The sequence below is a fragment of the Melanotaenia boesemani genome, chromosome 12 (genome assembly GCF_017639745.1).
Source record: "Melanotaenia boesemani isolate fMelBoe1 chromosome 12, fMelBoe1.pri, whole genome shotgun sequence".
NCBI lineage: Eukaryota > Metazoa > Chordata > Actinopteri > Atheriniformes > Melanotaeniidae > Melanotaenia > Melanotaenia boesemani.
This window is the reverse complement of record NC_055693.1, coordinates 10511147-10524811: the sequence shown is the minus strand read 5'-3', so window position 1 is coordinate 10524811 and position 13665 is coordinate 10511147. Positions and strand designations below refer to the sequence as shown.

General features: G+C 37.6%; 1 protein-coding gene across 3 annotated transcripts in view; it reads left to right on the top strand.

Moving 5' to 3' along the window:
• The first annotated feature begins 259 nt into the window (after window positions 1-259).
• Window positions 260-13665, top strand: part of itprid2 (ITPR interacting domain containing 2) — a 46690-nt gene continuing 33284 nt past the window's right edge. For all 3 annotated transcript variants that reach the window (XM_042001318.1, XM_042001319.1, XM_042001317.1), the window contains exon 1: window positions 260-392. The gene's annotated coding sequence lies outside the window, so the exon portion shown is untranslated. The remainder of the gene's footprint in view (window positions 393-13665) is intronic.

The following is a 13665-nucleotide window of genomic DNA, read 5'->3' as shown; positions in this document are numbered from 1 at the left end:
ACACAAAGCACTTGTGATAAACTAAATCTTATCAAATAATTTGACAGAAAATTAGATCAACGTAACTGATTCCCTCAACAAGACCAGAACCACAAGACGTCGGAGTTGCTGCCACATGATTTATCACATAAGAATGAAATTAGAGTTCATCTGCACGACCCTCGTTTGTCCAGCAGGTGTCACTATTTCTCTTCTGCAGCCTGCAGAGGACACACCTCCTTTCTCCCTCCTCCTTCTCCTTCTCCTTCTCCTCCTCCTCCCTCCATGCTGCTGCTGTTGCTGGTTTCAGGAAGCGGAAGCAGGAATGTTGTGTGTGTGAATGTGTTTTTACAAAAGTTTGGGCAGTTTTGACAGTTTGGGATCAGAGACGCAAACGGCGGAGAAAAATGAAGGTGAGTAATCGGAGCTGCCGTGTTGCTGCTGTTCGCGTCCGTGGAGAATTAACTTTTTTCTTTCTCTCTTTTTTGAAAGTGTGGCTGCTGTCAGCGTGTCCTCTGAGTTAAACAGCTGAGCTGCAAGCTAGTCCATGTAGAGAAGAAAAGTTTGATGACAAGTCAGAGAGGCTCAGCATGTTTTAAAAACAGGAGTTAAAGAAGCCATACATGATGAAAGACGTGTTTTATTGAGCATATGTGTGTGTGTGTGTGTGTGTGTGTGTGTGTGTGGGTGGGTGGGTGGGTGGGTGGGTGGGTGGTAAACTGTTGTGTTGACAGGCTGGAGCTCTCCAGCAGAATTTCATGCGGACACATAAAACTCTTCCTGCTGCTGTTGGTTTTCTAAAAGTGTGTTTCCTCCGCCACTTGGTTTTTCTTTTTACACAGTTTTTCTATTTAACTGTTTGTAACGCACTATAATTCAGAGGAAAACATTTTCAACTCAAAATAATTATATTTTTTTTATCATTATATTAACTAAAATTCCTAATACAGATGGATAAGTGTGAGAAAAATAACCTTATCTGGCATCACGAACGACTTTACTTTACATGTGGCAAAGAAAATGACATTTTGTGGTTTTCTTCTCCATCAGCTCTTGAAATCTTAATATACAATCAGAAATTTGATCAAATGATAAATTTTCTTAAATGAAAAGCGTTATTTATTTGATATTAGGTGACATGTTTCTCTGCAACCCAGATACGTATGATACAATCTGTTGTGATAAAGGTTTAAGCCTAAATTTATTAAGTTTGTCTTATCAGTTCACATGTGATTATAATTAGGCTTGTTTGTGCACATTGACATGTGAAGAAATAGTTCAAGCCGATTTTAAGACTGCATCTCTCTTTAAGACCAGAACCATGAAATCTTAGATTGGAGATTAAATATTTAACTGTCACTCAGATTGTGTGATTATGTAATTGGGTCCATGGGAGGAAATTACCCTTTTAAAATGCAATAATCTACACAAGCAAACACAAATGTTTAGTTACCAGTAACTCAGAAGTAAATCATCCAGTCAATCTGACATGTTCTCAGAATTAGGCTGTGATTAATTTTATTGTACCCATTCTTTTAATGCAGTATAGTCATAAGCTGTAAACAAAAGATGGATGAAGTTAAACTGATGTTGTACATTAGCACGTAAATTGTTATTGTAGTCTCATGTTATTTGTCGTCTTGTTTCCTCTCTAGTTTGTGAGTTGGAAATTGCTCCCAGACAGTATTTTGGTGGATGTCTAAAGTCCTAAAATGCAGGATTTTTTGACTGGTATAAAAAAACTCTGACTTTGAAGTCTGAAGGAGGCATGGCATGTTAATCCTACACTTTAGATTGAATTAAAAATATCTACTTTGTCACAATCTAATTTAATTCTTATCTGACAGAAATAATTCAATAGAGTGTAATTTTTTAAGTAGACAATATTGATGTGTCACATGTCATTTTAGGTAAAGCAAGGAGGACATCTCATTTTTTTAAAATGCCTATTACCTCAAGTTAGAAAGTTTGGCATTTGACAGTTCTTGGCCTTTTTGTCGAAAGCAACAAGCATATTTTTATTGGGCAAGAGAGTGGGGCTGGAGAGTGATCATTGCAAGCCCAAAGGACAAAAATGTGTCTTTGAGGGCAAATATTAATTGTATTAAGCAAGTATATTGCAGTATACTGAACAAAATAAGCAAATCTTGCTATCTACTCCAGAATCCTTTATGTGAAAACATTTTTCACTGAGCATTTCATGAGAGAAATTGATATGTTTTTGAACAGGAGCCTATTTAATTTAGCACTATATATCTTTCTGACTTTAAAACTCCATGCTTCCGACTCATTTTGATGGCACAGTGATATTTGTTATGTGTCCCAGCAGCATCCCAAAGCTGAGAAACAGGCACTTTACAACTTTTTTCTCCCATTACAACACTTTGCTTTACAGCAGCATTTCACTTTATGTCACCGTGACATGCACTAGCAACTGGGTATCAACACACTGGCTGTTTTAATGTGCAGCATGAAAAGGACATTATCAGAGGAAGAGAGGAAAAGAAAGAGAGAAAGGGACAGAGCAAAAGATAAGATGAGTCAACATCAAACTAACTTTTACTTGTTGGAGATAGCTCAGAGAAGAGGCAGGATGCAAGTAAGATGCTGAATTAGTTGCCATTAGGGGGTGCCTCTGGGAAAATCTGCTGGTTCAGTAGTGGGGCTTTAAGCCAGAGATGTTTGGGAACCATCATGTAGTGGCCATCAATGGTAATGTACTTTATTCACTTTGGCCACACCTGAGTAAAGTATGTAATAAGTATGACCAAAAATAATTCTTTTAAGTGTAGAAGTATTCACTTCACACCAAAGAGGCCCTGTGAGGGCTCTAATTTTTCCACTACTGGCTCATCGTCACTGATGCGATAAAATACAAGCAGAAGTCAAATGACTGTCGGGTGACTTAATTTAGCGTAAAGCTGTAATGATACCCTTCATGACATTATGAGGATTGTTAAGGTCTTGTCTGCTGTAAAGAAATTGTCAGATAAATTCTGTGCAGGATAAAGTTAATTGTTTTCCTCTGAGTCGAACAGGAAATTACAATAATCTTAAATATTTTGAAATATTTCTGAAAAAAAGTAGAAATATCTTTGTGTGCTGCATCAGAGAATGGGTATAATTTAGTGACTTCATTGGTGCTTGTAATATGGCACTGATTCTTTTATTGGGGTAAATTATTTAAGTATTTCTTCCACCTCTGAGTTTGATCCCTGTCTGGATGTTGTCTAGATTTCCTTTTACTTTATTTTTTGGCTGCTATCTGTGTACTCATGTTTCTCAGGAGCACATTGGTACCTGAACCTGATTTTGGCTTATCATTCAACCTGTATTTGTTTTAGCACCTTTAGTAAAGGTCACTGCAGTTCAAAGCATTTTACAGGAAACTGTTCAGAGGACGGTAAAACAGTTTGAGGCAAACGTACATGAGAAGGAAAGTCTTTAATAATATGCAAAGGCTAACAATAAATGAAATCTGATCATGAAACTGTTTAAAATACAAAAACAGTAAATTCAATGTAGATCAAATGCAGACATAAAAGTTGTTTTAAATATATTTATCATTGTCACCTATTTATCTGATGGCTGCAACAATTAAATAATGATTATTTTGACTCAGGAGCTAAGATCCTTTAAAGAAATACTGTAACAATAAATGTTGAATCATTGTAGGTTAAGATATTGCATTCATAATCCAACTTTAGTTAAAGTATAGAGGCAAACTGTAGTTTAAATATAAAAAATAATATGCACCGAGTGTATTTAGTAATAGCTCATCGGGTTAATATATAAGCAAAAGAGGATGAATTTGCATACTTGAATGAATTTTCTGGAATTTTTAAAATTTTTACATTTTTTAGAGAAATATGAATAAGGGGGAAAAACAGGTCTGGGCAATATATCGAGATTTTCAAATATATCGAGACTTTATCAGACACAATATAGAAGGAGGGAATATCGTTTATATCGAGATAGCTTGTTTTAAGTTAAAAGCATCTTTTCTTTTGCATTTTGCACAGCTGTATTTTTGTTATGGTCATTGAAAAGAATTTTAATTTATTTTGTTTTAGAAGCATTTAATTTAATTTAATATAAATCTACTTTAATTTCAGTCAGCTGTTTTAATGCACATGTGCTGCTGAACCTTAATAAAAGTATTTTTAGCACTGAAGGCTGTAAATTAGTTCTGTCTCTTTGGATACATGACCCCCAAAAATAAAAGAAACAAAATTTTGAGACATATATCGTATATTGTGATTCAGGAAAAAAAATATTGAGATATAAGATTTGGTTCATATCGCCCATCCCTAAAAGATACCTACACACAGGGCCCCTGATTACCTTTCATGATAACGAAGCACCCAGAAAAGCTAAATTAAAAGTAAAAGATACATATCTGTAGTCGATGAATAGTAAATCCTTCTCACCATGTTTGATTTGTCTGATGTCTTTCAGAAACAGAATTTAAATTCTTGTCTTTTACTGTTTGGAGACATTTTAGGGAGTAAAACACAAACAACAGAAAATCTAACAGAGTAATTAAAGGGAAATTTATAATGCAGATTATCAAACCTCAAAAACAACATGGTTTAATAAGAGCACAGTATTTTCATTTTTATTTTAAATGTAAAAGATCTGAATCTTTACAAAACTTTGATCCAAAGTGTAGTTTCCTCCTAAATGTCCCAGAGAAATGAAGCTGCATAAACTGGAAACCACTTACGTTTGTATTTTGTAATTCAGTGCAATCTTCTAAGTACCGACATTATGTAGTGTTAAAATTTCCCCATGAGGAAACTGCTGTCTTCAAAGCTGAGAAAGCATAAATATATACTTAACTGCTGAAGAGTATTTTCATGTAACAGCTAGTTAACCTGGTTGGTTGATAACATTAGTCACAGTTACAATAAGCAGTCATGACAAGGTGTGTAGGTGTGTATGTGTGTGTATTCATGCTGATTATGATGATTCAGTAACTCAAATGGCCAGAGTTGTTTTTGTCTCCTCTTCATGATGCTCCATACATTTCCATTAGAGGCAGATCCTGACTGCAGGCAGACCAGTTCAGTTCAGTTCAGTCCGTGTCTACAAAGCTTCGTTTTTGTCTGTTTGCCATTGTTCTGCTGGAATACCCGCGTGTCCTCCAGAGAAAGGCATCACCTTGATAGTAATACAGGTGCATCTCAATAAATTAGAATATCACCAAAAAATAGATTTTGTTCTGAAACTAAATCAACTAAAAAACGTGAAACACATCTTTATATATTGAGTCATCACTCAGAGATTTTCTAGAATTCCTGTGTGTTAAAAATCCTTTTTTTTTTCTTTATCTTAAGATTAAACATTTCTGACATACTGAACTTTGAGTTTTCATGAGTTATAATCGTCATAAAATGTATCTGTGTGGGATGAATTTATATATCACGATGTGTTTCTCTTTTTGGATTGATTTAGTGCAAAACTATATATATATATTTTTTTTTTGGTGATAATCTGATTTATTGAGATGCACCTGTATTTGTCTTAGGGCTGCTCGATTATGGGAAAAATGATAATCACGATTATTTTGATTGAAATTGAGATTGCGATTATTTAACACAATTAGAGAAAGAGAGGGGGTGGTGTCAGTGTGACATTTGAAGTGTTGTCTGTGGTAATACAGACTAGTTTCTTTCCACCAGGTTTTTTAAATCCCGAGTTGTTCACTGTGTCAACTGAGAAAAAGTTCTGTTTGTTTATAACGTTTATCTCTCTGTGTCTCTGGATTATTTAGTCGCGACTCACAAAAATTGAACATTTTTCTATTTTCTCGTGTCGGGTCGCAAGCCCCCGTGAACGAGCACAACATTTCACTTGCGGGAATGTCACCTGCCGCTTGGCTGGAGGAGGGCAGCGATTTCCGTCTCATCACTCAAGTTTAATAGAAAATGAATGGAGAAGGAGCGACTTCGCCTCCCGTGTGTCCAGCCCATAACTGGCGAGATGTTTGCAACTGGGGCTGAATAAAACTAAAGCAGACGGGGCTGTGGGAGGAGGCTGTGGGAGGAGGCTGCAGCAGAGCGCTGCAATGTCTGCTGTGCTCGATTTGCAACTGAAAACAGCACAAGAGGAAACTGCGAAGGACAAAAATAATCGGATCCTTTCATTTTTATGATCGTTGAAAACCCAGATCGTAATCGCGATTAAAATTCAGTTAATTGCCCAGCCCTAATTTGTCTCTCCTAATTTCCAAATATGCATCTGGTATCTTAACACCTATTAAATTCAGCCATGCTACTTGGCATTAGTGCACCCCCTCACCATAACCCAGGCTGGCTTTTGCACCTTTTACTGATAACAACCTGCATGATTTGTCTCATCTTTAGCATGTAGAGGAGGAGGAAAGCAGATTAAATATGGGCTCATCCCACCACAGAACATTTGTCTACTGTCATTCTGTCCATCAGATGAGCTTGTGCCGAGAACTCTGCAATGTTTATGCACAGAATTGAAATACAGTTTCAGGTTACATTTCTGGTTTCAGCTGTGGACTGTGTTGAGTGAAAATGGTGATTCAAGGTAGTCCTGAGCATGAGTCATTATAATCATCGGCCCTTCTGTTATGTAATATCATGTGATATAATGTCAGTTAAGGCCATTATGACTGCATTTCTAAAACCAATCAACCCATCAATTACATGTAGTTTCTCAGTTATTTGCAAGATGGCTTGCACTTCCCCACTTTGGAAACCTTAATAATATTTTGAATGCATTGTTTTGCAGCCTGAGGTCTCAAAGGTCATGCACATTCACCAGTTTTATGTCCTTGGTCTGTACACACTGAGATTTCTCCAGACTTCCTAAATCTTTGCACAGTGTTCTGCACTGTAGTTGTTGGGATACTAAAATTCTTTGCATTTATTTAAACTTTATAGATAAATTTCTAAGCAAGTTTGTTACAAAGTGGTGATCCTCTGATCAACCTTACTTGGAAAGTCTAAAGCTGAATTTATACTCGCACGGCGTCTGCACACAGTTTGGCTCTCGTACTCGAGCACATGGTTACGGCGTCATTCTCTTCTGTGGTAACCACACAAATTCAACAAGAAGCTCTAGAAATCTGGAAACACGTAATCACAAACTGACCAATCCCAAGGGAGTACTTCCGCGTAACACATCAGGTCTGGAAGAGGTGCGCATCAAGCCTCTTTGCACTTGGTGCGAAATCAAACTAATGACTAAAATGGCTGCAAATAGCTGTGGAGGTGCAGCCATAACGTGGTGCATATGCACCCGGTAGAAATTGGGGGTCACGCAGATGCAGCTCGTGTATAAATCCAGCTTAAGTCTATGATCTCTTCACCTTTTTTATACCCAATCCTGACACCCTCATCTCCCATCAGTTAATCTGCTGATTGTAAAGTTTTCCAGGTTTAACGATTCACAGAAGTTGACACTTTATTTATTGGAATTTTGGGCCACATTTTTTGGGAAATTAGGTACATACATTATTGTTTTTTTAATGAAGCAAAGCAAAAAAACAAAAAAAACAAACTGATATTCCAGACATTGTTCAGCTGTGTTTTGGTGGCCAAGGATCATACTGAACATCTGAATAGATGTCAAACCTTAAGTGTTGTCCTGCATTTAGCTGTTATGGTGAAGCTGGAGTCTGTTCACAGTGTTACATTCGTGCAGTCCTGAACACCAAGTCTGGCTTCTCTCAGAGTCGACAGGTTAACTCAACAGTCAGGCTGAATATACTCAAGCAGTCATTGGGTCATCCTCTTCTGTCAGTGACATCCAGTTTACAATGAAATAAAACACAGAACAGCCAGAAAGTCCTCACATTTTCATTTTCAAATAGTTTATTGCGCTAGTGCATAACATAGATTTACAGCTTCTTACATGTGATAGTACTCAGAACATTTTTATAAATATTATTGGCGGAATTTACATTTATTTCTTTTTGCCACATCTATCTTCCCCCTAATAATAAATTCTTCAACAAAGCAACACACAAGTGAAAAACAGCATTAAACATCCAGTGCAATAAGAGACCTTGAGCTCCTCATTAGGTGTTGAAATAATTTCAGTCTATTTCTGGCAAAGCACAAATAGTAATAATAATAACAATTAAAATAAAAAAGTAGGTTGTGAGAGTTAGTCTTTTGGGACAGGAGATGTTCCCTGAAGAGATGAGTCATACAGAGATTTTTGAGATCATACCATAGTTGAGAAGAGCATGGATTTAAAGTGCCTTGGGATGGCAGTACCAGAGGAATGGAGTGGTTGAGATGTAAGTGAGGGCTGGGCAATATGACATTTCTGTTTGATGCTTGCACTGCAAGAACTGGTTCAGGTTTCTTGCAAACTTTGTTAACCACTAGCTTAGTTTTCGACAGGTGTAGTTGAAGGTGAACTCCTTTGATCCATATGGATATGTTAGATCAGGGATCCTCAAACCTGGTTCTTTACACCTGTGTCCTACATGTTTAGAAGTTTCTTTGCTGTAACACATCTGATTCAGATCAAGCTCTGAACAAGTCTGCTAATTACCTATTGATTTGAGTCAGGTGTGATCCAACAGGGAAAAACCTACAGGACACCAGCCCTCAAGTACCCCTGATTCCTTGGTAGAGAAAGCTGAGATTGGGAATGAAATCATGGGGTCATCTCGCTGGGAACACTGGTATATTTGGGTTTAATCTGCATAGCAGCGTTATGAGAAGCCATGCAAGCAGATGACTGGGGCTAAGTAGGTGACTCAAATGGCAAAGAGGTCCCAGTACAAAGGCTCAAAGCACCAAAGTAGAGAAGTGATGGGTTTAGGATGTTTAAAGGAACACTATTTACCAGGTTTGATCTAAACCCAGAGCGGGCCATGCCTGAAATCCCCAGCAGCTTAGAGTATACACAGAAAGATGCTGTGATTTACTGCGTCAAAAGCTGCAGAGAACGAGATGCGAACCAAGGATTGTGCATCAGTTCTAGATGCTTTTAGAGTCTCAGTTTAAGAAGGTAGAACCACCCCTGTTGAGTAGCCTTTCTTAAAGCTAAACTGATTTGAATCAAGGAGATGGCTCTACAAGAGGAAGCCTAAAACCTGTTTGAAAACCACCTTTTTGCTAATCTTAGAATGGAACAGAATTGGCTAAACCGTCAGATATTTCTCAACTTGACTTGTGGTCAGTGGGCTTTTTCAGCAGATGTGTTACCTGAGCCTCTTTGAATGTGGCTGGAAACATGCCTGAGGCTAGTGAAGCACTCATTACATGTGTAAATGCAGGTACAATGGGAGGAAAATGGCCTGAAGAAGGTTGTCCAATGGACATGCAATAGGAGTGTCAAGAGTTATGATACCCGACTCTGAATGAGAAAGGTAAATGATGAAAATGATGCTTCATTGACCAGGGAAGACTGTGGGATATTTGGGCTTCTTTGGCTTGTGGATGCTACATAGAAAGATAATGTGCCTTTAGCCAAAAAAGAGTGGTTATCACTAGTTGAATCAGAGAATTGACAGCTGATTGTCATCACCTCTTTAGAAAAGAATTTGGCAAAGTTGTGAGCGGAGAGGTTTGTGGCTGGAGGAGGACTGAAGAATGTCAGTGATGGTTCGGATCCTATCATTGTAAAAGAAGAGTATCATGGTTTGGGACTGTTTTGCTGCATCTAAGTTAGATTCTTCACCATCATTGATGGAACAATGAATTCTGTATTATCTTATCATGTTATTTTGTCAGCTTTCTAAGACTTTGGATGGTCATGGAGAAGAAACTGTTGATTGTACTGTGATTTGTAGCACCTGCCAGGGGGTAAAAGATCAAAAAAGTGATATGCAGGGTGTAAACACTCATACGATGGTTTTAGCTCTGGAGAGGTGGCGTAAGCAATGTCTTTCACAGAGGAAAGGGAGCAGTTCATGTAAGGAAAAACCCACCAATATCCCAGAAGTGGAATTTTTTTACACATGAATGGGACTTAAATTATTTTAAGCTGATGTACAGCACTGATCAACACTTTCTGGAAACACTTATTTGCAGTGATGGCTGCACAAACAGCATAGTTGTACATACTTTTACTGCTTTCAGATGTGTTGTACAGCATAATTTTATTAAAAATCAAGTATACCATGTTTGTTTTATTGCCTTCTCTTTATCTGCTTTTGGTATTCATGTGAGAAGCTTTAAAGGATCAGTTTTTGCAGCAATTGCTTCACTGATTGTCGGTATTTTTGCATCGATGGAGTGTAGAGAATATACATTCCAAAACAGTTGTTTGTATTTATTAAGTCAGTGGCTGGATGTATCTGTGTTTGTGTGTGCACAAACCAAACAATAATTTTTCTTTTATTATATAACAACAAGTTTAACAAATAAGAAAAGGGCAAATATTGGATTTTGATTAAACTAAGTAAGTTTCTGCACTGATATGATTAATTATCTGATGGTATCAATGTTAAAGTGCTAAACTGTCTATGCATTAAACATAGGTCAGGTCAAACCTCATCATTATATCTTCAGGTAATCAGTTAACCCCAGAGCCTCACACAGAAGCCAGAAGAAGACAGAAAGGAGTATCCCTCTAACATGCTTACAGCTTTGAATTTTCTGTAAAAATAAAAATGCTTGAACAATTAATGAATTGCACAAAGCATTAGTTGATTTGAGAAATTAATTTGTCAGTTGTTTAGCAGTCATCAGGTCTCAGGTCATGTTCACACTAAAGAAAGCACTTCACAAAGTGTGTTCCTATCTATACTTGTACGACAGTAAAAAGTTAATTAAATCAAATCTTTTATGGTGAGGCCTTGTTCCACCACTACGGTCCTCGACTGTGGAACAGCCTGCCAGAGAACCTCAGGTCTGCAGAGAAAGACGATGTTGTTAAAAACAGGCTCAAGACCTTTCTTTTTAGTGTAGCTTATAGCTGAATTTTATTTGATTTAGTTTAGATTTTCGCTCATTTAAACACATATTTTTCTATTATTTTAAATACCACCTATTTATGTGGCTTTCTGTTTTATTGTTTTACTGTTTTATTGTTTTATTATTTTGTTTTTACCCAGGTACACAGTTTTTATAAACTGTTTTATTTTATTTTATTTTATCTTTTTCCTGAACTCTTTTATCTGTATATTTATTCTTGTCACTCTAAAGCCTGGTACACACATAACGATTTTTTTAATCTTATGAGATTTTTTTATCTGGTCGAGACCTCACACGTGAAGATAAAAAAAAACTCAGTTTTGATCATAATGTGTGTGGATTGCTTCGAAAAATGTAATCACAGAACAACACACACGACTATGCTGTCCAGCAACTCATCTACAATCTAGTCCTCCGAGTCAGACAAACGTCGAAGCTTAGAAGAAGAACCATAGCAACAACTGGAAAACATGTAAGAGGATATATAGGACAAGGGAATGATGGTGGTCTTGGGACTGTTGTTAACAGACAAATACAGAAATGAATAAATAACAGACTGGAGACGGCGTGAACACGGACTTTATTTACTTCCTTGTTCCCCAGCCAGCTCGCTCTCTGATTGGCTACATTCCGTACCACGTCACCATCCACGCAGTCACAATGCATGAGTTGTCGGCGTTCCTCAGAAATCGGCTCTGAAATATTGAACATGTTTAATATTCCCAATGTCGGCTACGACCCGTTTCTGAGCGGATTATCGGGACAAATCTGCTCGTAACACACCTTAGACCAAATGATAATTGTACAGGGAAATCTCACGATGATCGGGCGTTTGTTATTCGTGGTCGGGAAGAGGCTAAATCTGGACAAAAACAGCCCAAAAATCGTTGTGTGTGTACCAGGCTTTATCAGTTATCAGTTCTTATTGTTTATAAGTTTATTTATTCTTGTTGTTACTTTTTAATTACAGTATTTTCCTCCTGGGGATCCTTCACACTGGTAGCTTTACTTGCTCTGTCTGCAGAGTTGTTGCCATGGTGACTGCCCTTGTCTGGGTGGCTGGGGGTCCTGCAGCCCTGTGGCTGTGGTGTGGACCGCGGCCTGCCCTGACCCGGGTGGTTCCGGTGGTGGCGCCCTCTGTGGTCATGGGTGGGCTGGCTTCCGGTGTCATTGGATCCCCAAGATATCGTTTCCTCCCAGCAGCGTCAAGCCAGATGTTTTCATTTAATTATTTCTTTTACTTAAATTCAGTTCAAAGACAGTAACTAGGGATGGGAGTTCATGTTGGTACAGAATGGGGTATGTGTGGGTGGGGGGAGTGTACATTCACTTTGTTTATATGTGTGAGTGTGTGTGCGAATGTGTGAACTATTATGAGGTGTGTGTTTTATCTTTTGTTCTATACTTTGGTGTGTGAAGGCTTTTAAATTTTGTTTTTAATATGCATGATTTGTTTTTATTATGTAAAGCACTTTGTGTTGCTTTGTGCATGAAAAGTGCTCTATAAATAAAATTTGATTTGATTTAAAAAGTTAATAACAGTTTATGCATTATAATGTGTAAAATATACTATGAAGTCTCAATTCTAAATCTGAAACACTCCCTGAATGTGCTCCCAAACAGTTACAACGTTGTTGTTTTTATCAATTTGTAGTGATTTCAGACACCCAAAATGTTTTTTTCAAGCTCAAAAGTGTTCTTTAATGTCTGCTGTTACAACACTCGAACCTCTTTAAGCCCTCTCTGAGTTTTAATAAGGAGTTGATGTGCTCATCTCTAATAATGGCGAGCACTTTGATGCATGTGTCAACTGGCTCCCTGCACGTTGCCTGCATGCATGTTTTTGCTCTCTCCAGTGTTTTGCATTTGGAAGAGAAAGGTCTAAAAATAAATCCATCCCCCCCACATCTCTCTTTGTCAGACAGGAAGTTGTTCTGTTTTTCACTCTAAACACTCGTTTCCTGTTTCACACGTTCTCATTCAGATTTGGCCGCACGCTCCTATAACTTTCTCCCTCTTCTTCTACCTTCCTCCTACTTAACCCAGTGAATCCGTCATGCTTCAGTTTTTTTTTTCTGTTCTTTATGAGGGGAGCTTATAGAGTCTTATGTCCAGTCAGTTGAATGCAGAATTACTCTTTTGCTCTCACGCTCTCCCTTTTTGCATGCAGTGAAAGGCTCTGCTGCAGAGCTGGGCTGACATTCATTAGAATGGGGACAAACTGGCAGAATAAAGTAAAGAAATAATAAGCATGTGTTCATTTTATTTAATAATCTGTGATATGAAGCACAGACGTCACCCATTTAAAGTTGAACTTTACAGCCCTTGTTACCTAGCATAATAAAGTTAGTTACATAACAATTAAGTACTTAAAGTGCAGAGTCCTGCTTTAACTCGATGATAAGTGTATCAGATATGGACAGTTATTGACGTTTTCCTTAGTATTGCTTAACATGCTGTACAAGTCAGAGGTCTGGAGTCGATTCCAATTCCCCATGCACTTGAGTCTCAAAAACAATCTGATTTTCTCTAGTTGTTCATTATTCATCCATTAGTCACACAGTAAAATTTTTGTTTGCTCGGATGAATACTTTTTGAGAAATGACCAATTTAGTGAGGGTGTATGTGTCAATTTTTGACATGATTTTCCTGCATCTTTATTTCTCTGCCATTTTCATGTGACAATATCTCACGAACTAAACCACACAGGAAGCTGATATTTGGCACAGTAATACACCACCTTCTCTCCCAGTATATACAAAAACATCAGTCA